The sequence below is a fragment of the Rhinolophus sinicus genome, chromosome 11 (genome assembly GCF_057876585.1).
Source record: "Rhinolophus sinicus isolate RSI-liver-muscle chromosome 11, RSI-T2T, whole genome shotgun sequence".
Taxonomy (NCBI): domain Eukaryota; kingdom Metazoa; phylum Chordata; class Mammalia; order Chiroptera; family Rhinolophidae; genus Rhinolophus; species Rhinolophus sinicus.
In genome coordinates, this window is record NC_142511.1 from 16256502 (window position 1) to 16284227 (window position 27726).

The 27726-nt window shown below is 42.5% G+C and overlaps 1 long non-coding RNA gene across 8 annotated transcripts in view; it reads left to right on the forward strand.

The window, feature by feature from the left end:
- The window catches only part of LOC109450593 (uncharacterized), a 209605-nt gene extending 183455 nt beyond the window's left edge, over positions 1–26150 (forward strand). For 6 of the 8 annotated variants that reach the window (XR_012492957.2, XR_012492954.2, XR_016022751.1 and 3 more), the window contains one exon: positions 24328–26150. This is a non-coding gene — a long non-coding RNA (uncharacterized LOC109450593). Of the gene's footprint in view, positions 1–4241; positions 6711–24327 lie in introns of those variants that run through there. The other 2 variants (XR_012492956.2, XR_012492949.2) reach the window with 1 other exon arrangement.
- The last annotated feature ends 1576 nt before the right edge of the window (positions 26151–27726 follow it).

A 27726-nucleotide genomic window follows, 5' to 3' on the forward strand; every position in this document is an offset into this window, starting at 1 on the left:
AGCAGCTGGCGTTGGCTGGCAGAACCAGGTTCCTTGGTTTTAGACAGCCCCGGAACAAGGCAATGACTTTGGTCTCTGGGCTCCTCAATAGACTGTACAACAAAGCTGTGGTGAAAGAAGGTGTCTTCTAAGAAGTTCACATTACGGCCCATAGTAAAAGAAAATGGTGATATTGTTACAGCTGCCAGTTTCTTCCCATTGTCTTCGTTGTCAAAAACATGCCCCCTCCAAAGGGATGGGATGCGTTTCAGTACAATTTGAGAATGTTCAGTAACCCAATATTATCTTCATTTCCCTCCTTGTTTCATGTTACTTTCTGATCCTTGAGTTCTCCCAAGTTCACAGCGGTCCATGACATTACGGTGACTCGCTAACTTTCCCATTATACTTACAGTCAATGGGAGAACAATAGATTGTGTTATTCTGTATTTCGCTTCCCTGTCACTCAGTGTTTTATCTCCGTTGATACCCCGGTACCAGACACAGAAACCAAAGTAGGTTGTCTTGTCTTCAGCGAATCTTGAATGCCTTTTGTTCAGAGAGGCGTTTTGTATTCATCAGTCAACTGAGGACTCATCCTGAAGAAGCCCTCAGTCAGCACACAGCCCCAAGTGAAAAAGGGATACTCAGGCTGTGAAATATTCATAGCGAAAGGTACCTCAATCATGTTCACCTTTTGGCCCCCTGAGCCAGAAAGGATCACCAACAGCAACCTGCAAATCTTGCAGACGTGAACAATTTCTGGATGGAATAACGTGCCATGTCTCATATCCAGTTTTGATATTAAACCTATTCACACAGGCCCATTTATCTTCCTACTCAATCTGCCAACACAGCTGTGTCAAACAGTTTTAATAAAAGTCCAAAGGTGAAATGATAGTGATCAAAGTTTAACCCGATGTCTTCCCCCACGTCTTCCAAAGAGTAATAGATAACCTTTCTGCCCCTCCCAGGCCCTGCCTCTTTAAACGCTTCTCTTGTGGAGCTTAGCAACAGTCCTGAGGCCGAATTAAATGGCATGTTGTTTATGTTTCTGAAGAATAAAATCTTAGCAGATCAATAAACAGAAAGTAACTGAAGGATATAATGGCTGTTAATTGGATGCAATCAGCTGATGGCTATTAGGTGTCAAAGCCTACCAGAAAATAGTCACCAGAATCCATGACGATGCACAGAGACAGAGGGAAAGAGGAGGAAGCGGGGAGGGAGACATAAAGTACCACATTCAATAAGATTTACTCTCTCGGAGTTTCTGATAAAATAAGAACTAAATATTCAAGATTCCGGGGAAGCTCTGTTTTTATGTAGATCTGGATTTCAATGGCAAGGAGGACCTACTTTCATGGTAAAAAATGTAGGTGGGTTATAACTAGGGGAATAAAAAAAAAAATGGCGAATGAAACCCATGCTCATCACAGCTAATTTACACCTAATTTATTTAGTGTCTATTATATGTCAGATGCTGCACTAGACATTTTACATGCAAACACGGGAGGGTTACAAGAAACTCTAAGAAACATATTCACTTTCGGGTGCACTTTATCAAATACACTCTCAAGACACTCACTAGAGTATGAACATCCAAAGTAGACCCTGGCCAAGTTTATACTCCACAAGAAAGGTCTAAGAAAGGGTTTGTTACCACTTCCTAGTACCTTTGGAAATAGGAAGGATTGAGATGAAAGATGGCAAAGAGAACCCAACTCAAACAATATCTTGGATAGATCATAATTGCTGCCTTGAACGCTATATTAGGAAGAATTCCGAGACTCTGTCCAGACTCAGAAGGAAAAAAAAAAATCTATACCGAAACAGCAACTTCTGCCAACAGTATGGGTGGAAAAGTTGGTATGCTTTTGTCACCCTGAGCTTAGACCTAAATGTTCTTGATCCCAATCTGTTTAAACCTCAGAACACAAGAAAGGCTGCAAACAATTCCAGAGCAGTTGACTTTGTTGGGAAATGCAGATGCTAATTTCATATTCGTCACCTACAGCTCTCTGGAGAGAAGGCCTCTGCCAATCTAATGAATAAATAAAACACAAATAAAGCCTCACGTTCAAGCCTTGGTGCCCCAGGGAGATAGTCTCTTGGAATTCAGTAATGAAGATGCCTGGAACTCTACTAGATGCATCAGGGAGACCAGACTGCATCAGTGCCCAGACTCTCGGTGCCTGTCAGCTGCAAAGCTGGCCCCAAAGAAAGCAAATAATTAAGCAGGTCATTAGGAAGCCTATAAAAGTACGGATATGCAGCTACGCCCTGCCGTTAACTTCAAAAGGTGACCAAAAGGCAGAGATGCTTTGTTGCAAAGGAAACAGCAATGGAAAAAATGAAGTCTCATGACACCCACGGACGACTGGGGTAGGAGTTTATTCCACAAAAATCTGCTCCAGCCCCAGCAGGCCACGTGGCTTCCCCATTTGCTTGGTCTGTGCTCTCAGAATCCACGCAGGGTTAGGCTGTCGCTGAGGTCTGTTCTGTCCCATATCATAGCAGGACATGGAGATGGACAGGTTTGGCCCCAGGAGGCCAGCAGACCTGGGAGTCCCAGAGTCTGCCCTCTGGCCTTGGCTGCTGCAAGGCTGTGAAGTAGGCCTCTCCGTTTCCTTCCTTCAAAGCCCTCCCCACGTATGTGCCCTGCGACCTCTAATTACCCAGGGTCTTGTTTGGGCAGGGGAGGAGAATCAATTAAACTCACTGACATTCAAATATAAACGACCCACATATCCTTATCTAGGTTTATTTGAATTTTCATCAGTTCTCCAAAAAGAGAATGATATTTAATGGGGGAATTTTTGGCCTCTGTGGTCCTGATGTGGGGATAATGTTATAGACTCTTAGAAGGCTGTTTTTTCTTGTCCCAAACCATATTTCCTATTCAAGTAGAGGTAAAACCATTCCTATCTGCCCTGATGTAACAGACCCACATCACCAGGTGATTCTTTGGGCTTCTAGGTTCTAGGTTTATAACAAACTCTTATGGTTGGACCAGAGCATATTGGTTTCAAAGGCATCTTCTAGTCTCTCCCAATTCTAATCTGACCCCAGCTGGTTTGAAGATGGTAAAAAAAAAAAAACGAAAGAAAAAGAAAAAGAAAAAAAAAAGTTAGAAATGCAAATAATGGTGAATTCATTTGGCTGGAGTAAAGCCGCTCTAAGCATTCATCTGAGAAAGTAGTCAGAATATTTTCATTAGTTCTTCCTTTCCCTCTGTCCACCCTCCTGCCATCAACTAGAAATAACCTTTCATTGGGTACAGTTTTTTATTTTTAGAAGACCTGTGTTCTTTTACTAAATTAATTTATCTAGTGGAGCCCTGATGTGATGCAATTTTGAAGAAGGACAACACTGAGTTGGTGTAATTATTTCTTAATATTTAAAAGCTCCCTTGGTTAATGTGTTTTCAGAAACAAGCTGTTAAATCATTAGGGAGGGTGTTTTGTGGACTCTTTAAAGCAGCAGCAGCTAATGGTGACTTAAGTTGTTGGGCTTCAAGACCACCCCAGCCCGAATGTCCCATTAACATGCTGGTAATGGGCTGACCACCACCTAAGACCTGATCATTAGAAAACTATACTTGATGGATGTGGTCATAATTGAACGTTTTTATTTAAAAAAGAAAACAAAGAGGAGCTGTCTTGCTAAACTTTATGGTGCACTCAAGTTGTTGAGAGAAGGAGAAGAAACTTCCAGAAGCTGGAATCCACAGATGACTTAAGGGCACCTTCAGATCTGCTCAGCAGCTGCGAAGAAATAAATGGTGGGGGGAGAGCAGTTTGAGAGAACAGGATAAAAATTGTTTTGCTGTGGTTCCAAGGAAGAGAACCAGGAAGAAGGAGTGAAAGACACAGTGAGGGGAGCTTTTGCTCCATTGAAAGATGCCTTTTCTATAATAACAAATGGGCTACCAAAGGGCAGAAGGAGGTGCTCCTGCAATAAGAATTCCACATCATTGGTCGTGTCCAAGAAGAGACCGGAAAAACACGGCTGTCGTAGAAGAAATTCACACATTGAATAGGAATTTAGAATGGTTTACCTCCAAGTTCTTTTCCTAAACTAATGTTCCCTTAATTATTCTGTGATTCAGTATAGACGTGGGAAAAGTAGGAGCCAAGAATTCAGGTTGAGTTATTGGTGGGGGTTTGCTAACATGGTCAATTCATGGTCAAGAGTAGTAGATACATTGGACAAATCTGTTGATGGGAACGGGAATCACAGTCTCACTGTGCTCTCCACAGGTGGGTCCTCGGGTTACTGTGAGCAAAGAAGAGTTTCCTGATGTACTCGAACGAGGCAAGAAGAGAGGAGCCACAAGCCTGGAAATAGCACTGCCCTGGTCAGAAGTGTCATCAGTCTTATCAGACACTAGGCAATTTCATAGTCTTCATCCTTTCGTCTTCTCATCGGGAAGCTGCAGCTATTTCAAAAATTCAGTACCTGTGATGGGCTGAAGTGATTTCAACTTTTATTAAAGTGTTACTTGTTGAGCCTCTCATTTTGATTAGAATTGAGCTAATTTCCTTTTACACCAGGGAGAGTCAACCTCAGCTGATGGGACATGATGGTTTCATGAAACTCACATAGAAAACTTTCTAAGAGAAGGTGGCAAGCTCAGCCTGGCTACTGTTGCCCAGGGCTCTTCCCCTCATGGGTCTGGGGTCCCAGCAGCCTCAATCTCCACTCTCGTGTCCTGAGGAGCTAATGTGGGGTGCAGAGGGACTTCTGCTGAGCTGGATCTCTCTTCATCACCTGGTTTCTCTCTTGAAATTGCTGTCATTTTGTTATTTTAGTGACGTCTTAATGCAGCCCCATCTGTATGGACTGGTGCCAGTGATGTGCTTCTGATACTCTTCCAAGAGGTCCAATCACATCCAGGAGAGAAAGAAGGGCAGTCTTCCTCTTAAAGTGATACACACATACTCACTCACACATACGAAGCAAATTTTTTAAATTTCAGTTCCTTTCCCCTTTACCTCTTTTCCAACACTTAATTGTGTTTCCGGTTCTTTTTCCAGGTAATCGTTTAAATGAAACTTGGATAAATTTATGACTATGTGTACACATATCAATTTATGATGATATATGTTACAAACTGAACATATGTAAATACAGAGGAAGAAAGAAAAATGAAAAGATGAAACGCACTAGAAATAACTTGCTTTGTTGAGGAGAAGGAGACGGCAGAGGCAGGGGGTTTGCTGCTGTGCATTTGGGATTTCAGAGCCCATCCTTATGTGGGACAGTCTTCTCTGAGCTGAGCCTTCAGGAAGAGAATGGTACAGATTGGAGAGGGGCCGTGGCTGGTGAAAGGTCAAATGGCTAAAGCACCTTGTGTAAGAAAGTGTGTACTGGAGACAACTTCCCACTAGATTATATATCCCAAATTCGGTTTTCAAACAAGACCAAGGTATATGCCATGAATGAAAATGCCATGTGTCCAGCACCTTTTGTGATACTGGGAGCCCCAGTTATTGAACCAGTCAGTGACATGCCACAAACTGGGAATTTGAATACAGAATAAGTAAGGGTGCTGTTTAATTTACAGTTTATGACAATTCTTAAACTGTAAAGAAGGACCTGTTATGCCTCTCTAACATATGCTAAGAAATATAAATAGGCAAATGAATGGGAGAGACCAGCTGTGTGCCAACTGCAGAAGGAACGGCACTAATGGAATTGAGTACACCAGCTATGGGCCAGGAACCACCAAATGAATTTAACTCCATTTAACTGCTGTCACTCTTTACATATTTTTTAATCATCTCCTACTGGAAAAAGTCAATCCAATGAACTTAGAATGAGAGTGCTAAGAATTCCAATTTGCTATGGCTGCTTTGCGAAGCTAAAAATAAATGATTTTTAAACTATTGACTGCTGAAGATTATCTGTGCCAGGAAGACCTCCACTAGCATTGAAATTGAAAAAATGAATTCACTCACGGGGAACATGTGAACACTCACCTTCCTGGCTGGCAGATCTGTATCTCATTTTTATGGTACAGATTTTTGCGTTTTTGTATGGATTATTATTTGACATTTTTTAGATGCAAATCTTTGTCATGATGAGCTAGGAAAAGAAGGCATTTCCGTGTTATTCATGGTAATGTGATACTTTCCCTCGGAAGGCCTTAAAAACATCTCATTGGTTATTATGAAACTTCCACTTTGAAAACAGGATTGACTCTCAGATACACAGAAGATTGAAAGTGCTAGTTGGCCCGCCCTGGCCTCTGTCTCCTGTGATGCTTGCAGTGTGGGAGGTGACCCATCCTCTGGTCACTGGTACAATACCTGCAGTTCACAGTCGACATTTATGGTGGAAAGAACTGGGGATATTTAGCCTGGAGAAGAGAGGATTCCAGGGAGACATGGTCAGTATTTCCACTTGTGAAAGGAATTGTGGAAAAGGACAGAAAAAAGAGCGAACTTCTGCTACCTATAACTTAACAGGCACTCTGCTAGGCATTTTGTCATACCTTACATAATCTTCACAACAACCTTATGAGGCAGAACAGTTAGATACGGAAATGAAAAATCAGAGTTTTAGTAATTGCCCAGCTAGTAATTGACAAGACCAAACTGAATTATATATGACTGAAAATCCTGAAGTCCTTTCATAGCCCATGATTGTTCTATATGGTCCCACAGGTAAAACTAGGGTCTACAGACAGAAATGACAAAGAAGTGGATTTTATTCCACTCAAAAGAAAGAGGCTATTCTGAATTTCCAAGTAGCCCAGAAATGGCAGGGTTGGGGGCTGGGGTGGAGGGTTGTCTTTCCCGAGGCTGTCGGATGCCAGCTCAGCATGGGTCATCATTTCTCAATGTACATTCTATAGAAAGTTCTGTTTGAGGAGTGACAAAGGTGCAAGGGGGAAATGGGAATGGGAAGAAGAAAGGGGCGGTGTGGTTGAGTAGGTTCACAAAATGCTAAGTTACAACGTCATTTCCTGGAGAATTTCTCTGAGACTTTCAAACAGTCACTGTGATTTGTAAATCTACTAAATGAGGGCTTATTTGACTTTGGAACCCTTTTCTCCTGAAACACCTTCAGGAACTAACGTTCCAAAGAACACAATAAGAAAATACTGCAGCGTAGTATGCCAAAACATCACATGCGAGTTGTGTCAGAGGATCTTCCAAACTTTGCCATTTTTTTTCATTTATTCACCAAACAAGAAAGAATCTCTGAGAATTTTCCAGGTGCCAGCCTCTGAGCTAGGGATTGGAGATATTGAGATAAGTAAGATCTCATCTTGTATCTCTCCTCCCAGTCCTGGTCACCTCCTCCGTCCCCACCCTGCATCCATCATCTCTCCACTCCAGCCACCTGGGCCTCTTGTCTATTCTGAAAACACGCCAGACATTCTCAGGCTTTTGCACGGCTGTTCTACTTCGCAGAGGCACCTCTGCCACATACCCGTGTGGCTAACTTAGACTCCTCTTGTAAGGCTGTGCGCGATGTCAGTTTCTCGGTGTAGTCTGCCCGGTCTCCCCTCTCCTCCGGGCGTCTCTGATTCCTTTTACTCTAGTATTCTTTCCGCAGCACTTCCCATCTTCTAGCGTACTATGTAGTTAACTTTGTTATTTTTGTTGTTGTCTGTCTCTTCTACTAAAATCTAAACTTCATAAGGTCAAGGATCTTACTCTGTTTCATTCATTGATAGAGCCCAAGCATTTGAAATTGCTTTTGTGGCAGAATAGGTGCATAATATTGGTTGAATGAATAAGTAGAACACACGGTTCCAAGCCTCATGGAGGTGATTCTATGAACACCCAAGAAAACAGAAAACTTGTGAGATTCACGATCTGAGACTATATATATATATAATTTCATATATATGTACATATATGAAATTATACTGTATCTATGTATATATGTATATACATGTATATATACATATATTGAGTTGAATATCAAAATAATTTCAAAAATTTAGGTAATGTTCTAAGTAAAAGATTTTAAAAATCAGAATATCAGATACTGAGGACAGCTCGTGTGCTTTGGGGGCACCCCTAAACTTTAACTATGATGCCCGTCATGCCCAAACCTTGTTGATCTCGCCACCAGAGGTCTGAAGATCCAGTCTGATCCTGAAGTGCATTTATCACCTAGTTACATTTTTATATCTGGGAGGTCAAAATCAGGTGTCAGTGATTTCAATTCTAAGAATTTCAGGATGCTCCTTACTCACAGGTTTCCACTAAATAGGTGAAAGTTCACTAGGGCATGACTGTTCTTTATACCTTTATATATGGACGTGGACACTTTAGAGGCTTCCAGATCTGTTCTTCTCTGGAAAAACAATCGAATGTCATCTTCCAGGTGTTGAAAGCACCCTGAGAAGGTGTCATCAGACACAGGTTAGCCTCTACCAAGACTTTTTACTGATAGAGCCACCTGCTAATACATTTCAGAACCGCACCATTGTCAGCAGACAAGCAAAAGGAGTGACTTTTGTAATGGGATTTTTATTTAGACCAGCCTGGGTTTCGATACAGGAAAATTTTATCTCCCCCCCCCCCTTATTTAAGGAGGAGTAAAGCTGTGACTTGAGTTCCAAAATGGCTATCACTCCTTAGCTACCCCCAGCAGGAGGCTGACCACCATCCAAACCCAATTCTGCTTGGACTTCCTGACACACGTCCTTCTGCTTATTGGTCTGAGCTTTTGAGAAGAGAAAGGGCAGAAAGGTGTAGGAGGTGTAGGTTTGATTCCAGTTCTGGGGGAAAGTCATGCATCATGAGAAACAACCATCTCATTGTTATTCTTTCATTTTTATTTATGAAATCGTTATATTTTGTTTTATGTATATAGGTGGCAATTTAAAAAAAATAATAAGTAACAGGCGTTAAGCGAATTAGAATCCTTAATATGAGTTTTGAACTTCTGCCAGGAGTCGGCTCCAAAGCCAGTCTTCCTATTTGTATTGTTGCATTTATCCATTTCCAAACATTAGAAGATCCATCTATCAGATTCTGTGTAAATCCAGCACACAGATAATTTATAAAAAAAGCTTTCTTTCAAAATGTTCTGCGGTTTTTCTAATCTCGCCGCTTTTCTAATTTTCTAATCACATAACCTTGAAGTCGAAAGACACAGCCTGTGATAATCTGTGTACACTGTCTTCATTATTATCACAGACATTTCTGGAAAAAAAAAAGAAAACATACACCCATAAAAAACACACACACAGACACACACACACACACACACACAGACACACACACACCCAACCCTTTCCGCCCCCTACACATTCAAAGCTGCCTTTAAAGTCCTACTTTAGTCACAGTTCAATCAGATCCACATTAGTCCTACTCATCAGACAGAAAAGTGTTCATGAGCAGAAGGGGGATATTGACTTTAAAAATTTACTGGCGAGGCGTTCAGAGCCTGCAGGAATGTCAAAACTCCAACCTGCATTTTGATGTTTTTGCCTCCGGTTAGTCTTGACTGACATGCTTGGAGCACTTTGGTCTGTGCTCTGGCATCCATTAACTGTCCTTGACTCAATGTTATCCAGGCTGTTACGGGCAGCTCAGTGCCTAATGGTTGCAGTGGATTAGACGCCCCAAGGTGTAAGGAAACTCACACCCCGTTTTAAGGGATCACATTGGCTATTCTTGGCTTCATTGGGGGGGGGACATTGTTTGATCCGAAATAATGAGAGCCTGTTAATTATTATTCTGATAATTGGGCCTCATGTGGGAGCCTGGCAGAGCGCGAGGTGTTTTAAAAGGAAGCAAGTTTGGAATAGGGAGAAAGAAATGTCAAGGTTGAGGTGTCTTTGAGAGGAGTTTGTTTATATGCAGTGTTTTCACCTAAGTGGGGACGTGAGGCTGGATGGAGGAGAAAGAAGGTTGGAGCAAGCTTAGGTCTATACTTACTTCAGCTATGGTGGATTACAAAATTGCTACCTTGGGCAAACCATTCAAAAAGGCTCACCAACCCCATGACTGAACCTATAATTCCATATGAAGAGATTGGGAATTGGTTTCTCTTGGAGGAGGGAGACATCGTATGGAGAATAAAGCTCCTCAGTTGCATCGCATCTGCTTTCTGGGGAAAAGTGTGAACTTTGTTTCTTTACGTGCTGTTGGTTTGCTATTTTTCCCATCTTTAAAATGACAACCAAGTCCATTAGGGGTGTTACGTAAGACTGCTGCCTGGTCAGATGAAAGCAGTGGCTGTCTATCCAGGACGCACAAATGTTTCTCAGGTGACAGGGAGCAGATGACCTTTGTGTGGAAGGCGGTGGTGGTGGTTGGGGGAATTCCCGTGAGTAACTCAGCCCCACATGAACCGCTGAGATGCTATGAAAACTCTGCTTTTGCAGACTATCCAGATGATAAAAGGACTGCTTTACAGTATTAAACCTGGACTTGGTCTCTTTCTCCTTTGTGAATGCTGTGTTATAGTATTCACATTCATTTTTAATTATATGTATGCTAGTTGTGTAATTGTGAGAGAAAATTCCAGAACATATGAGTCCACACAATGTTGTCTCTTTCCTGGAATCCAAATAAGAGCCCACAGTATCTCTATCTACTTGAAGGAAGGGTTGGGTTTAAACAAATGTCTCCATTTGAAAGGCGGAGGGAGAGTTTGGGGGAAGGTAAACTTGCATTTGAAGCTTTCACCCAGGTTTTTGTCAGACCTACATATACTTCAGGTAGAGCTGGCCAGCTGAGATGAGAGCTGGCCTGCCTATAGACCAGGTGACCGTGACGGACAGGAAGAGAAGAAATAGAGAGAAGGACCATACTCATTTTGAGTTCCAGTGCTATGTTCACATGACTTTGCTTGGTTCTAAATCTCACTCTTCCAATTAAGCTGGAGAGACTATCAAAAGTTCGTGTTCAAAACGGTTACCGAGCCTGGAGTTTTGGACTTGCCCGAGCCTTCTTCACAGGGCTCTGTGATTCTCTTTTGTATGTGTGAATGTTCTTTGAGATGCACCGTGGGAGGTAGAGCAGGAGGAAAGGGTGGGAGGACCAGGGCACAGTGTTGGGGAATTGAAGAGTTAGTGGCCAAAACAGGTGCTCTTGTCTGTGATCTCTCAGCTGTTCCTAACAGCTTCAATGCATCTCATAGGTTCATCAAAATGACACTGCACTTCACTAGAACATGGCATACTAAGTGCAGTTGTTAGAAAGCACAGCCATCTTGGACACTGTGCACAGGGAAGAAGTAAAGTCAGAGATGGCCAACAGGCAAGGGGAGACCTAGATCTCAACTGACCACTCATTCCTTAGGTGACCTTGAGCTTAACGAACTGTTCTTGGTCTGACTCCTCATCTGAGAAAGGAGATTATAGGTCCTGCCATCAAACCTGACAGAGATGTTATGGAACTAAAGTAAGGTTATAGTCATCAAACAATTTGTAAAAATAAAATAAGGTAATATTATTTACTGACAAATTAGGACGGTAGGGATCCTTCCTTCCCTCTACGTTCCATCTTGCATCCTTATCTTTTCGTTACCGAGTGTATCAGCCTCCTATTGAAATTCCCATAGGAATATAAGAAATTTCTTCCACTGGAATAGACTAATGACTCTTTAGAAATAGTACCTAGCACAGGGACCCACATGCAAATAGTTGTTAGATTTAATGCAAATCATTGAAGCTAATGTTTTGTCGGTGTCTGGAATACAAGGAGTTGGTGAGCAAAGACTACGTCACTTTTCTGCTCAAGGTCTTGCCCTTAGAGGTGAAGAACATAAGACTGACTATTCCAATGCCCTTTAAACAAAATTGTATGAGTTTTTATTATTATTATTAGTTTCAGGTATACAAAACAACATAGTGAGTAGACATTTCTATAGTTCACAAAGTGATAAACCCACTATGGGTAATAGACTTATTACCCATCTGACACGGTACGTAATTATTTTTAAACTCTTTTTCTATTTCTTTATATTTTCAGCCTACATCGTTTCTTGGATTTCAAGTTCTGGCTTTCATTTAGCCGTTTTCTTTTTATCTGTCCTGGAAAAGCTGCTTCATGCTTCTATGAGGGACAATGAACCATGTCTTCCTGGGATTATTAAATAGGTGTGACCTTATCCTATCCAGATCTTTGCATTTTATAGATGTACCACCGTGGTACTCCAAGGCCTTGCCTTTCCCAACTAAGGAGTCCTAATCTTTTTAGCCTGTTTTCATCTCTTTCTTTTTCCTGAAGAAAGCCAACTGCCACTTTTATAAGATGTTTTACCACCTTATAATTATTACAGAAACCACCATCTCTCTCTGGAGAGCTCACAATTTGCTAAATTAGACAGATGATGTCTCATCAAGAGTCATGGGTCAGAGACACTCCTGGATGCACACACTATCTCAAAGAAGGAATAAAGCTTTCTTTATCCCCAGAGATTTCCTATTCCAAATAGGAAATCTTCCTCAGCTTTACCAGCTTACAGTGATGTCATCTTATGTCTTGACATTCACCAAGGTCTTTGGTGCCTTTGAACTTGTACAAATAGTTCCACTTCAGTGATGGTGACTCAGAAGCCAATCTTTACAGCTGTTGCTCTGTTCTCCGGATGGCAGGGTGTGTTTCATGAATGAACCCTGGATAGTGGATGTATAGCAAGCCTATATTCATTCTCTCTCTCTCTCTCTCTCTCTCTCTCTCTCTCTCTCTCTCTCTCTCTCGTCCCTTCCCCTCTCCCTCTCCCTCTCCTTCTCCCTCTCTCCTCCCTTCCTCCTTCCCTCGCTTCTTCTCAAAAACACTTATGGAGTGCTTCCTTTCATTTTCAGCTGAGGTTATATTGACAACCCTTCTAAACTTAGCATTTCCTGTTGCACACAAAATATCTGTAATTCAAAATAGCATGCTCCTTTCTGACTGCTTTTTCCCTAAGAAAAACAACTTTGTCTTTTCTTTCAGGCCTCTATTTCATCTCCCTATACCTTGCTCGCTAAAGATGATGAAGAGAAAGTCATAAATACCATTGATTACAGGCTCTGTTACGATAAAGATCCCCCAACTGATCAAGTGACTGTGGGATAAATTATAAACTGAAGTAAACACTTATAATTAGGCATTTGAGCTGAACAGGGACCTAGGATAAGCCAATTTGGAATGTGGTTTGTAATCCCACCCAAACCTCCCCACTTCCCCCCATTATCCATTTTGGGGCTCACTGTTATGTAAATAATCTGTGGTGACTTTGGAATGCTGGGCCAATTCACCCCTTTCTAGAAAACGTCCTCTTCTCTGCTTGGTATCCTAAGGAAAAGTGATTAGGTTGGTTGCCCGAAGAAGGAACCCAGTCCAGACCTTTCAGGTTATTATGCTCTAGATCATACATATCATCAAGTTCTCGTTACATTCCAGATAATTAACAGTTGTTAATTTAAGAGAAAATAATTTTTTTCTGACCTTGAACAAAGATAAATAATTTTAATCGTCACCAGTAACGAAAGCCTATTGAAATTTGACTTGTTCAGAAATTTCCTGTAGGAAATGGTGCGGGAGGCTGATGTGGACGGCATGAGGCAACTTTGTGAAAACATTATCATGAATTCTTTCCTCATTTTTCTTGTCACTGGTTTCTTCTCACTGTGCTGGTAGATATAAGACTTAAAAAAATCATCGGTCACACTGCACGATCAAGCAGACTTGACAGAATAGTTTATCATTTTATGGGAAATATTTTTATCCCATCACCTGGGTCAGGATGGTTTTCCAAAGCTTCTGTGATTTGTGAACAAATATGTGCAAGATTAGGAAAGGCAGGACCAGCACAGCAGGCTGTGTGCTCAGCACACGGTGACATAGTTACTAGTCAAGACAGCTCACCTGAGCTACAACTGTCAAACCATGCTGATGGCCTTTGGTTCAATTTGAGTTACCTCGGCATTTCATGAAATCGCTCAGACTTACTTCTGGAGAATTCTGTAACACTGAATTCTTTCAGAAGCTGTGCCTATGTGCACAAATGTTTTTGTTAATTCAACACATATTTTGCATCAGATTAGAATAGTGCCAGGCACTATCGTAGGTGCTGGAGATGGGGGGTTGAACAATAGAAACACAGTATCTGCCCTTTTTGGTTCTTCTTGTCTAGAAAGGAAGGAAGACATGATTAATAATGTGCAATGGAAGAAAAAATACATAATTGGTATTGACTAAATTCAAACCTTCCTTTCTCAAGTAAATGAGTTCAACTGAATTCTACTTTTCTCTCTTCATTGTCTATTTTACCTCCCACTCCATCATTCCTTTGCACGGGAGCTATAGTAACGTCCCAGTAACTATCCCAAAGGAGACTGGCCGAGCCTCAGCCTCCCAGCTTCCCTAAAACGGTGCTTGTCAAACCCTACTTCTTTCTTCCCCTCCACTCCAAAAAGTTATTTGAGACAGAGAAAGTTTTAACATCGACCCCGCAAAAGGAAATCTTTGTGTGTCTGTAGGTCAACACAGTCATGCACCGCTTAACGATGGGGATACGTTTTGCAAAATGCGTCATTAGGTGATTTCATCATCATCTCCATCATAGAGTGCACTGACACAAACCTAGATGGCAGAGACTACTGCTGTAAGTGTGTGTGCTATGCTTTTATACGACAGGCAGCACAATAGGTTTCTTTACACCAGCATCACCACAAACACGTGAGTAATGCCTTGTGCTAGGACTTTCCGATGGCTCCGATGGCTCCCATGTCACTGGGCGAGAGGAGTCTTTCAACTCCATTATAATTTTGTGGGACTCCTGCCATATATGTGGTCTGTCATTGACCAAACGGTCATGATGCGGCACGTGACTGTATATGGAGAATGGGAATCTTACAGATTATCTGTACAAACTCTATTTTCCAAATTTAGGCACTTCAATTGTCCAACTATAGCCAAAATACCTACATCCCCAAACTCAGAAGGTTCTTTAGCAGATTAGTTAGGGTGTCAGACCCAGCAATATAAGAGAGAGTTTGTAGCTTAGGCCATCTGTGTGGTGTCAGATGAATGACCAGCATCATCCTTTCCTGAGTATTTGTCACCATTTAACATGATTAACTCTAAGTTTCCTATAGTTCTCATTCCCATCACAGCTGCTGTATGGCTCTGAAAAGTGTGTGCACAGAGGTGTGGGAAGGGAGTCAAGGAGAGGAATGGAATTTCCATGGCTTTAGATTTGGTTTGCTTGACTGTTTTCAAGCTCAGAAGAAATGTACACTAGGAAGCAGGTCGATTTTAGCAAAACTTGCTAGTGGACTTGGAAAGCAGTGGCCTTTGACATTCATCTAAGTAGATGGTAAACAGTTGCTTCTAAAATTGTTCATTGGCATGGCTGGTTGATAAAAGAAATTTTGGGCATAGATTTACTTCATCCCAGTAGAATAGAATCCATTTCTCTCTCGGTAAGATGCATTTTGCCCTTGTTTACAATAAGCATATCCCCCAGGCTGTCTGAACAGCATCAAATTGGTGGCTGCTACACATCTTTTCTACATCCTGAGTCAAGGCAATGTTTACATGACCCCTACAGTGCCATTAAGTCATTCAATTCAAAAAGAAAATAAAAACCAATCTTTTTACAGAATGGACCAATTGATCTGGTAGCCCCTTGCAAATAGCCCCCTGTTTTTCACCATGCCACATAGGACAGATGGAATGCAGAGCTGTGAAGCATGCAAGCCATGTCTGCAGTCTCCTCTTGCTTCTCCCTCCTAAACCTGAAGCCCTTCTATTGGTCTTCTGGCCTCTACTCTGTCATCATTGTCTAGTTTCTTGACTGGACACAGACTACCCTTGCCCCACAACGTGATCGGACATTTCTGCTCATTGTCCTATGTAAGTGCAATTTACTGAACACTCGCTCCCTGTCAGATCCTCTACTAGACCCTTTCTACGATTGTCTCAAACACCATTAGGTAGGTACTGTTGTGACCTCTATTTGTCAGATTTTCTAAACGTTACAAACATTTTACAAATGCATTACGTAGAAAGCAGAACTCTTGCAACGCCCCCAAACCTCATATTCCTTATCCACCTTGTTCTCAAACCAACCCCCAGAGTCATCTGTGATTCTTCTCCTTCCCTCGTTGCCACATCCAGTCCAATAAGAAGCACTACCCACTCCACTTTTAATATCTGTCTCAAACCTGACCGTTTCTTAGGACCTCCATTGTTATTCCCTAAATTTAAGGGCGACTTTGCATGGATAGTTCCTCTCCCTTGACTAGTCCTCTCTCAGACTCTCCCCTGGCTCATGCCATCTCGTCATTAAGATTTAGGTAAAATGTTCACCTCCTCAAAGCTCTTTCTGTGCCTACCGTATCTCTTCTCACTATCTCTTTATCTTCATTTAATTATTTTTATGGTAGCTTTTGCTACTTTTTCTTAGTGCTCATGCTACTATGTTTTTCTGTTTACATTCTACCATCCCTGGTAAAATGTAAGCTTCATGAGGGTAAGAAATCTGACCGTCTTATTGCCCAGAACAGGACCTGACACAGAGTAGACACTTCGTAATACTTATGAATGAATAAACCAACAAGGAAACACAAGCCAGCAGAAATGAAGTCACTTGCCCAAGATTACACAGCTCGCACTTGGTGGGGCCAGGACTGGAGCCTTTGTCATTCTCTCTTAATTGCTCTGCTACACTAAATGGCACTCTTTTTTCCTCCTCATCAAAACTCCCTTGCATCCTGGCCTCTTCATTCTGATTTCTCAAGAAATCCGGTGTCTAGTTTAATTCTCTGTAAGTAAATGTCTTACTTCTTATAGGACGGCAGACCTCTTTTAAAAGGATGCCTGAGGATGGTAACTTGGTAATCCAGAAGGATAAATTCTAACTCCAGTTAGAATCCCAATCACTAAGGAGGAAGAATTGGGACAGATTTTAGAGGGCTTTGGGGGAGGGAGAATGGGGACAACAAAGAATGTGCTTCCATCAAATCAGATTAGGAAGGTGGATCCGTCTATGCAAAGGCCAGACTAATATCATCATCCCCTCACACGTACATCAAATATACAGTTGACAAAGATGTTTCATGCATATGATCTCCTTTCCATTCTCAAAATAACCCTTCAAAATTAGTATGTGAGATTCCTTATTCCTACTTCACAAAAGGAGTCTCAGAATGGGCACGTGACTTTGTCCAAGGACGTCTGGCCAGCATGACAGAGCAGGAGATGTCTGTATCTTCCGAGTCCTAGTCAGAAGGTCTCTACTCACTGTATTGTGACAGAATTCCGTTTCCATCTTGTCCCTTTACCAGGGTGAAGCATGGAGACAGGGAATTATATATTAGCAAAGGGGAACAACTATGACATGTAGTTTATTGGGGGGTGGGCGGTGAGAATCGTCTTTTTATCCACAATAGAACAATTTTGTTATAGACTTGAATGCTGGTGCTATGGTTAAAAGAAAAGAAAAGAGAGAACTTTTTATGCTTCAGAATTTCTGATAGTTTTCCCCAGTCCTAGTTTCCCCCGCTGAGCGTCCTGGTATCTCTGTGCAACTTCTATTTCATTGTGGATTCTTTTGTTCCTCCCTCCCTCACTCCTATTCTCCTTCCCTCCTCCTCACTGCTCCTCCTTCCTTCCTTCCACCTTCCTTTCCTCCCTTCTTTTTTCCCTTCCTTTTTAAATTGTTGGGCTAAAGTGGAGACAAAGGTAGAAATATTTTCTTGGCTCAAAGTTCTTCGGTCTCATCTCTTGGAGAATGATCCCAATTACTTGCGTTGCCAGTCCATAGAGACTCAACCTCAGGCTAGTACCAGGTTTGTTCCTTCCCTAATAATGCTAAGAGCTTCCGTTTTATTTAGCACCTACTATATGGCATGCAGTGTGCTGATGGCTTTACATTTATTATGTCATTCAAATCTCAAAATACAGAATGCTGGTGCTATGGTTAAAAGTGCTATGGTATTATATCCATTTTACGGATAAGAAAACTAAATCTAAGTAATTTGTCCAAGCTCATACATCTAGTAATTGACAGAACTAGATAATAAACTCATGGATGGTCTGAAGGGGAATATAGTCAAAGCTTGTTTAAACCACTTACCAGGTGTTGAAATTACACACATATATTTATCCCCATCTATCTCAGACATTGCTAGTCATTCATGGCAACTTTACTGAGCCCAGAATCTTTCTTAGTCCAGCCTTTCAGGCCACCAGTAATACTTGTTTAGTGTTGGCATGGAGATAAAACTGTTTGCCATCACTGCCTTATTTCATATCATCCACCTAGTTCTGATCTGTAAGACTAGAGATCTCATGATTTTGCTTTGGGTTTATTTTCTTGTTTTATAATGTCATCATAGACTCAATATTTCAAGAACAGACCCACTGACAACTCCAAAGATGCTCTTCTTTATTTTCAGACTCACGCTGCCTTTCTATTTTGAAGATCTGTGAGGTTCCCAGGAGCCACCCTCTTCGGTGGTATGTAAGCAGAACACTTGGCGTCCAAGGATTGAAACTCCAGGCTATTTGGCAATCATCCATATGGCTAATTTGACATAACTGCCTTTGTAAAAAGAGCTATAATGCATAGGATTTTGGATGCTACACCTGACAATGCTACATAATAAAGTAGCAAGTTTTTATGCCACTAGATCATAAAAGAGAAACAGATGGTCAAATATGTTTGACTGGTTTCAAAGAGGTGGCATATCAGATCAAGCCACAAATGAAATATTTTGCACTTGATAACATCTAAATGAACAGCTTCACCTTTTTCATATTGTTCACTTCCACGAAGTGTGTCAGGGATTGTCAATTATTTCCTCCACACTTAGTATCTCAAGGCCCTTGAGGGGATCAGAAAAAAGGAGGATGGGAGAAATCCATCACAGATTGTAGCAGAAAGTTTATGAAGAGTTGTGCTGAATTAGGATGGGGAAGCAGATGGGAAAAAGGAAAGTGAGGCCATAGCAGGAATGTCTGTGACTCTGACCCCATCATTGGCAGACATTGCTCAGCTGTCTCCCGGTTGAAAAACACTGTCCAGCCATCACTTTCCAGATTTCATCTATGGGTCTGCCACAGAGGCCTGAGCACTGCTCCGGGCTCCCCTCCCTGCACCTCAGTCCAGCTCCGCCACATACCTGATATGCTGTCTCCAACAAGTGGTTGAAGTCCTCTGATTTTCACCTGGAAAGGGTTGATCCTCAACCCTCTTTGGAAATCAGAATCATCCAGAGGACTTTTTAAAATAGAGGTGCCCCTAGCCCACCCTGATTCAGATGATGTGGAAACGACCTGAGCGAGGCATCAATATTTTGACAGAGGTCCTCAGGAGAGAATCAAAACCACCGGACTGGGTGATCTTAAGGTCCCTTGTGGCTCTGACCAACTTCGTGTCTCTGAGTTTCCAAGCCGACAGAAGGGTTAAGCGGGAGCTTTACTGGGTGCACTCAGCTTTAACATACACACGTAGGGTCCTGTTGGGTCCTGAGGGTTTGGCTGGACAGCTCAGAGCTACGGGTCCTTAAGAAAAAGCAAACCATGGAGCAATCTCCTTGGTAAGAGTTCCAAATGTTTATCTGGCTGTCAGCATCAAGTGGGAGCTCAAAGTATTAGAAAGTCGGTGAAAGTGAGCTGTTAATTAGCAGAGCGGCTGTGCTTCATAGCAGAGGTCATTTCAGCCGTTTCATGATATTATAACAGAGTTTCCTCTTGTACCTGGAGTTGTGGAGCCTTGTAGCCTGAGGTTTTTAACTTCCCACCAGCTCTCACAGCAAAAAGGAACTTCTCAAGGAAACTCTACAGTGGCATTCCAAAGGAACAATAGAATTGGATTTGATTTGTTTAATTCTGAAATCAAGGTCACTAGAAAGTACCACAGCTCTTATTTGTGTGGTTTTGTTTTTTTGTGTTTTTTTGTGTTTCTTTTTTTTTTTTTTTTGTGTGTGCAACATCTTTCTTTTTATTTGATGGTCCTGTCATCCCCAGAACTGTGTATGTTACTGATCCTGCCTGTATTCAAAGCTGTTATTAAGTGGAGTCTTTTAGATTTTAGAGAAATGATAATGGTTCCAAAGATGACAGAAAGTGGCAGCTGGTGACAAAAAAACCCCTTGATAAGACGACAACAGTAAATCAAACTACCGCCACTTTTTCGTTTCATGTTTGTTAATACCACCTCGCCTTTTGAAGTTTAAAGCAAGGTTCAAAAAAGCCAGGTGCTGAATCATAATATTAAAGCAAGTAAGGAGCTCCATGAAAGCCAAGAGATCTGAGGGGGGAAAGCAACAAACACAGCTTTCAACTGCCTTTTGTCGGCCTTTCTGCAGATGTCACCAGTGGTTATCCCAGCAGAGGGTTCGGCTTGTAGCACTGCCTCTGGCTGATTCCTGCGCTGCGTTTCAAGTGTCAATCAAAAAGGAAGGACGCAGCTTAGGTCCTGGTCATTGTCCTGTGAAAAGAGCCAAGCATTTAACATTGATTTAGCTCCCTCAATATACAAAGATAGAGCCAGCTTTGTGCATCGAAAAGGGCCTTTGGCAAGGTTGCTTGTAGAGCAATTCCATTGCATCGGATATGCCTTGGTTTAGCTGTCATACTGCGGTGTCTGGAGCCCTCTGAAAAGTTATTCAGGACTGAGCGAACAAATTAAAAAGAAATAACACGTTCCCTGCAACAGCGATGCCAGTGGTGGAAAAGGCCTGTTAGCATCTCTTGGTGTTGAAAACATTTTCAGTAATAACAATAAATATGCAGTGGTTTTGAAATGGTGAGTTAGAGCAAGACAGAAAGGAAGCCGGAGGAGACCCGTGGTGAGCTGTCGGAGGGGGCAGCTTGCTTTGCAGCGTTTTTCCTCCAGCTTCATTCTAGCCTGCTTGTGTCCCACGTGGTTTCACAGCAGAAAGTTTAAACCAGCTCCCTTTGTGCCTTACCTTGATTTATGTGTCTATTTCCTGTGAGCAGACTGTAGTTTGGCCAAATTTCGTGGGGCGGGAAATGATTACAGCAGCATTTAAGTTTCACCAAATGGCCTTGTTGCTCTCGTGGCTCTTTTTCTTCATCTTTCCTTCTGTCTCCCTCTCCTCCTCCTTTCCCTTCGTCTTCCCCTTTCCTCCTTCTTCATCTGTTTTTCTCCTCCTCCTCTTCGTTCTTTGTCTTGCCTTTGTTGTTCTACACAATATTCAATGACAGAATTACAGCTTGGCTTGTGTTTTTCCTTTTCAACTGCTGGTCTGGCACCGTGTATGGATAGTCAGTCCCAAGCAATGTTACACTTCCCACTTTCCAACTCTTTTCTTCCTTTGCCACGAGAGTCACACTCTCTGAAATAATATTACTAAGTACAGGTTTTGGGCTACTTGGTGGTTGACTCCGTTTAATAGCTGTGAGTGATGCTTCCCGAACGTCCACGCACGTTCCTTCATTTCTCAGCTTTCTTTGCAGTTGGATTGCGGTCTGGGGAAGAGTTTGAGCTCATAAGAATGTGAACAAAGTGTTATACCTCTTTTGAGGGACTAACAATCAGTATATAACTAGTCCATCCTTTCTGACCCTTTAGAGGCGATGTGTTGAGATGGCCAAGAGCTGAGATAGAAGTAACCTCTATCTCTGAGTGAAGGCAAGCTACTCTGGAGAGACATCTGACCCCACTGGATTTTGCATGAGCAAGAAATAAAACTTTATTGGGTTAAACCACTGAAGTAGAGTTTCATCAATCCTGTCTGATAAACCGAGTTTAGCTAGAAGTATCCCGATTAGGCACTCATCGAAAAGGGGGTAGTTTTGAAATTGTGGGTAGGCATAGAGCATTTTCTAGCAGCTGAGCTAACCTATGTAAATAGAGCAAGATGACAAATGGAAACACAACAACACAAAAAATGGTTTGTTTTCCATTTAGCCAATTTTCTGAGTCCTCGACCATGAATAGGCTGTCATACTGAGATGTTACCTCTTCATGTATGCCCATCCCATCTTCAAGTCCCTTGCCAAATTGTCCTTTAGTTGCAACCGCCTATCACACCTTGTCTAAGAATTAACCACCATCTGCCTCTTTCATTCTTGAACCCAGGCTAGTGAGTAACTTACAGGAACTAAATCAACCATGCTGATGAGGGCCGCTGCTGATTTTTGGTCTCTAGCCTCAGCTGCCCCTCACTACCAATTGGAAATTCCATCAGATGTCCTTCTTCTACCATCTTCTTAGAAGATTATATTACTTTCAATTTCACCGTGAAGCAATAAGATAATTGACATGGTTCCCTTAAAATACCATACATATCCCACAATCTTTTCTGTGCCTCTTTCCCCTGTCTCAAAGGAGTCCTCCTCTCATCCAAGGATAGGCCACAGACCTGTCTTCTGGAACTTACCTCCTAGAGCTTTGCTCTATAAATCACCTCTTTTATTCCTAGAATTTCCATCATCAATGGCTCCATCTTCCCAGCACATAAACCAAGCGCTCTCTGTAGGCCTTTGGACAGAATGGCCTACACTGGCGTTTCCTTTTTCTCATTCCCCAGCTCTTACTTGACCCATCACAATCTGCCTCCTGTCTTCTCTATTTAAACCGCTCTGGCAAAGGCCGCCACCGACCTCCATGTTATTGCACAGACACATTTTGATCGTCATCTTGCCTGCACCTGTCTGTACCATGTAGACTTTTAACTGCTACCTTCTCACCTCTTTCTCCAAACTTTGTTTCCATGATGTTATTTTCTCCTGGCTTGTTACTCTCTTCGCTGGCATCTCCTTTTCGATCTCTTTTGCTAGACTCCTGCCCCTTTGAACACCATCCCTCCCCTAAATGCCATCTCTCAAGCTCCAATTGTGGCCTTTTTCTTTTCCGACTCATGGTTTTTGAAATAGCCTTTGTGGTGGTGGTTGGAATCTGGAAAAGAACCTGGTTAAAAAACTCAAAATCGTCTATTTATTAAAAGCGGAATCTTCTTGACCTAAATTGTGGCTTCATGATGGAGTAGTAAGTTCCCCCAATACAATTGGGTTGTATAGTCTTGAAACAGAAATGACTCAGATTGCACCAAGGAGAGGATCGCCCCCTGTTTTTACGGTGCTGGGCGTCTGTACAGAGCTTCTACAGAAGAAGTCTCTTAGGTTTGTAAGAGACTTCCCTTTTGCTGTCCAATGGTTACAGGAGTAGAGCTGGGGTGAGATGGACAGTTGAGCAACTGGCTGCTGCTTCTTGCCCTAACACATTCGAAAATGCACTTGTTCACCTGTGAACTTGTGGACTCTAATGTCTATCTGGGGTTCAAGCTCAAGGCAATTCTGCGAGAGGTAAAACTATATACCTTCTTTTGCTTTCTTCCAGAGATGCATCTTAAAGACAATCTTGCCTGACTCTTCTATCTGCTTTATATCTTTCCAACAGAAAAATCCTTTACTCCACTACATCTCAATGCTTATTAGCGTTAGTTCGTAATTTTATGTGTGAATTTTGGGCTTCGGTTTGACTGTAAACTCCAGCATCTTTGTTCCTTGTAGCTCTGACACTCCCATTCCCAGACACCCACACTTATGGACATATACCCACAATTATGCTGAATAAAGACACAGGGAGAGTTTCCTCCTCAACTTTCTCCTTCCTGCTGTGTATGAGAAACACTTCTTTACTACAAGGGTGATCCAATGCCTTTATCCTTGAAAGTAAAGAAAGCATGTTGGTTTTCTCAGAAGCTGAACTTCCCTGGACATCTCCATGTGGCAACTAGTTGAACCCTTTTGACTGAAATTGCTAGTCTGGTAAACTGAGTCATAAACTTAAATTGATTGCTTCTCATAGTCCAAATGGTAACATGGACTCATTGATTTTGTGACTTCCTCCCAGCCTCCCAGCCGTGACGACAATTCAGCTTTGATTCTTATGTTGTGAGTTATTTTCAAGCATAAACCAAGTTTTTCATCCACAACAGACAGCAAAGGCAGTAAGTCTATAGCCTGGGAAAGGTGACGTCGCAGACCATTAAAAAAGAAAGAAGGAAAAATATCACAAATCCATGGTCCAGCCAAAGAAAATGCCATATAACATGTGACTTTGCTTACCTGACTGGGTGTGTCAGCGCTGAGCCCTGGGAGCGTGGTATGGGAGACTCGTTCAGAGATAGGAGACATCTACACATTGAGTTCATTAAAGATTTAAAGGGCCCTTTGGGTCTTTCCATCCAAAGACTATTGCCTTCTCCTAGCTGCTCTGCTATTGTGCCTCCTTAGGGCACTCAGTGTCACAGTGTAATGAAAGTCTGATGTAACCACATCTCTGGGCTTCGGTTACAACTTCTCATCCCTCCATTGTGCTCCTGAAATGGGGACCATTTATTGGGATTTTAGGGGCAATTGATCATATCCCTACTCTCTCTCCTCCACATTCCTTCCTCAGATGTTCAGAGTAAGGCTTCTCAGACCCCAAGGAAGGTGGATCAAGAAAAGAATGGAGATCACTTCTCCCTCAACTCTTCCAAGGACCCGAACTTGAGAAAGTTCCTGAAGCCTCCAGAACTCTCGATAAGGTGCTAAAGCTCATGCAGAATGAATGGGGTAGCCCCACATGGATGCTCTCACTGTGGGCATCTCAGATACTACAAATGGAGTCACCCTGGTATCTCCCCTCAGGACAATGACCCCTTTGCTCAGAAGACCAAGCCATAGCAAAGGGATCATGGATACTACTTGGCCTTCTCATAGCTGGCGAGCACTGGCTCTGCTTTAGCCTGAGCCACACTTCTTGGAGCTCCCTAATGATTGCTGGTAGCACTCACCTCACTCTGTGTCTCTAGCATGTGTAGGTTTTGTGCTCCTTTGATTCATGGACAACCAGGAAGTTTGTGTTTACCTGTCACCCAAACAACCAAAGGAATATAAAGGGGGAGAAAAATGAATCAGATCACATGGTCACATAAAGTCAAAACCAGTCTAAATCTTCCTCTAGCATTCTGATTGAATCCAATCTTTAGTGTCTTCTGGAAAGGAAATTCACACAGGGGTGGAGAAGCAGGGTGTGAAGGGAGCAGAAGGGAGAGTGGTGCATTTAAACACAGCCTGTGTGAGCTGTGTCCACTCATACCAAGACCTGGCCTTGCTCCTGTTTGATTTATTGCAATTCATCACAGCAGTCAAAATTGGTATGAAAATCTGCATTCCACCTGGTCTGGAATAAACTAGCCACTAGGGAGGTGGGCAGATCAAATACTTTCCTTCTGGTTCCATTTGGTCTTTGCTAGATCAATAGCAGAGACAGATATGTTATTGAGGTTATTCTCTTGATAATACATTGATGACTTCTTCTGCTTTCCACCTCTGAAAATTAACTGAAAATGAAGAGGTTACCTTGGCCTTCCAAAGAGGCAGACATGGCACAGCGTTACAGGCAGAACTATGGATCCAGACTGCCAGGGAGCTATGTTGGCTCCACTACCCACTAGCCGAGTGGCCTTGGGCAATCTTAACCTCGCATACCTCAGCTTCCTCAGCTGTAGAAGAAAGATGGCAGTAATGATAGCATTAGCACCTGCCTCTGGTGCTGTGTGAGGATTAAGATAGTGCCCACAAAGCACCTGAAACAGTACCTGGCACCTGGCATCTACCAGCTGGTCCTTGGTATCAGTATTACTGCTATTTTACTATTTGCAGTAGCCGGGATATAGAGTCAGCCTGGGTGTCCATCAATGGATGAGTGAATGGAGAAGGAATGGTGCATGTGTACGGTAGAATATTGCTCAGCCATAAAAAAGAATGAACACTTACCATCTGCAGCAACACGGATGGACCCGGAGGGTATTGTGCTGCGTGGAGTGGGTCAGACAGATGATAGGTGCCGCATTATTTCACGTATATGTGGAATCTAGAGAACAGAAGAGACAAACAGGCAGAAAAGAAGCAAACTCGTGGATGCAGAGAACATTTTGATGGTTGCCAGCGTGGGAGGGGAGTTGCTTTGGGGAGGTGAAAAAGGGGGAGGAATTAAGATGTGCAAATTGGTAGTTACAAAATAGTCATGGGGATGTAAAGTATAGCATAAGGAATATAGTCAATAATATAGTAATAACTATGTATGGTGTCAAGTGGGTACTACATTTATTGGGGTGATCACTTCTTAAGTTATATAAATGTCTAGTCACTATGTTGTACATCTGAAACTAACATACTATTGTATGTCAACTGTAATTGAAAAATAAAACAATTCTTAAAAAAGTAAAAATAAAATATTAATTATGAATTGTTTCCAGGAGATGAGATCTTGATGTCACCTCCATAGGACACAGTGAGCGGGGGGGGGGGGGGCGGGGGGAGAGGGAGAGGTATTTGAAAGCCAAGATGTGTGCATCTGGAGGAAGAGCATGAAAGTAAATACAAAACAAGAGAAAAGGGAGAAAACCATACATCTCCTGATATCATGGAATGAGCAGCTGCTCACAAAACTTTACCCAAGAAATGGGCTTAGGGAATCGTCCAAAGAAAGTTGGTGTGCTGGTTGGCTTTATGTGTCAACTTGGCTAAGCTATACTACCCAGTTACTTAATCAAATGTCAATATAAGTGTTGCTGTGAAGGTATTTTTACAATGTGGTCAACATCTACCATCAGCGGACTTTAAGTAAAGGAAATGACCCTCAATAATGTGGGTGGGCCTGGTCCAATCAGTTGAAGGTTTTAAGAGCAAAACAGATTTTTTTTTTTTTTTTTTTTTTTTTTTTTTGAGATTTTCTAGAGAAGAGGAAATTCTACCTTATGATTACAGGAAATTCTATCTCCTGTCTGAGCTGCCAGCCTGCCAGCCTACTCTATGAATTTTGGACTTGCCAGTCCTCACAATTGTAAATGACTCTTATAGGTTCTGTTTCTCTGGAGAACTCTGACCGATACAGTTGGGAAACACGATCTGCTCAGAAGAAGGAGAATAATGTGGGGACAGTGTGCCGAGGAAAAAGGGGAAGGGATTCAAAGACATTCCCTCATGCCCTGTGTCAAGGTAGACTGACCAGTAAGGCCCACCGGAGGTGCTTTACACTTCCCAAAGCTGTCCCTGTGTTTTCTTGTTTGGTTCCCACACCAACCCTGCAAGTTGGCAAGGGCCAGGGTTAACATGTCTGTTTCACAGATCAGAAAATAAAGAGCCACAAGGTTGGGGGCTCCAGGAGGTTTCACCTTGAATATTCAGACAACGGTGTTTTGAGCCCAGTCAAGCTGAGGCCAATCGGGAGACTGGGGCCGACCTGTTCTGCACCCTCCCTGGCTGAGACGGCTCCCCATACAGATAAAAGACATCCTGCACAGTCAAAGTTATCTACTTGAGAACAGTCCTGAAGAGAGGCCCTGGGGACGAGGAGACGTCTCACAGGCGAACGAAAGGGAAAAGGCTTTAGAGGACAGTCTTTTCAAGGGGACATGGAGTGGTGGCTACAAAAGTTACCCATCGGCACAAACAGCTGGGGTGCCATCTGTCTGGGAGAAGCCTCGGGACTGTTTCCTCACCCCCCTTCCTGCATTGTGAGAAGCCTGGCCACTGATGGGAGGCGGTTTATAGCAGAGGGAACAGAAGGAAACCAGTTGGCCCTTGTATAACCTTGGCCTCATTAGCATCCAACCAAAGCTCACTGCGCTATTGACTTCTAGCAAATATCCACCCACCAAGAAGATTTCCCCCAGCCGGGCCTCAGGGGTGTTCAGACACCAGACAGGGCCTTCTTGCTCCTGCATCCCTGGCTTTGTCATCCAGGAGAGGCTCCTCCCTCCCACAACCATCCGGAGCTCAGAAACCACACCATCTTCCTTCTGGGAGG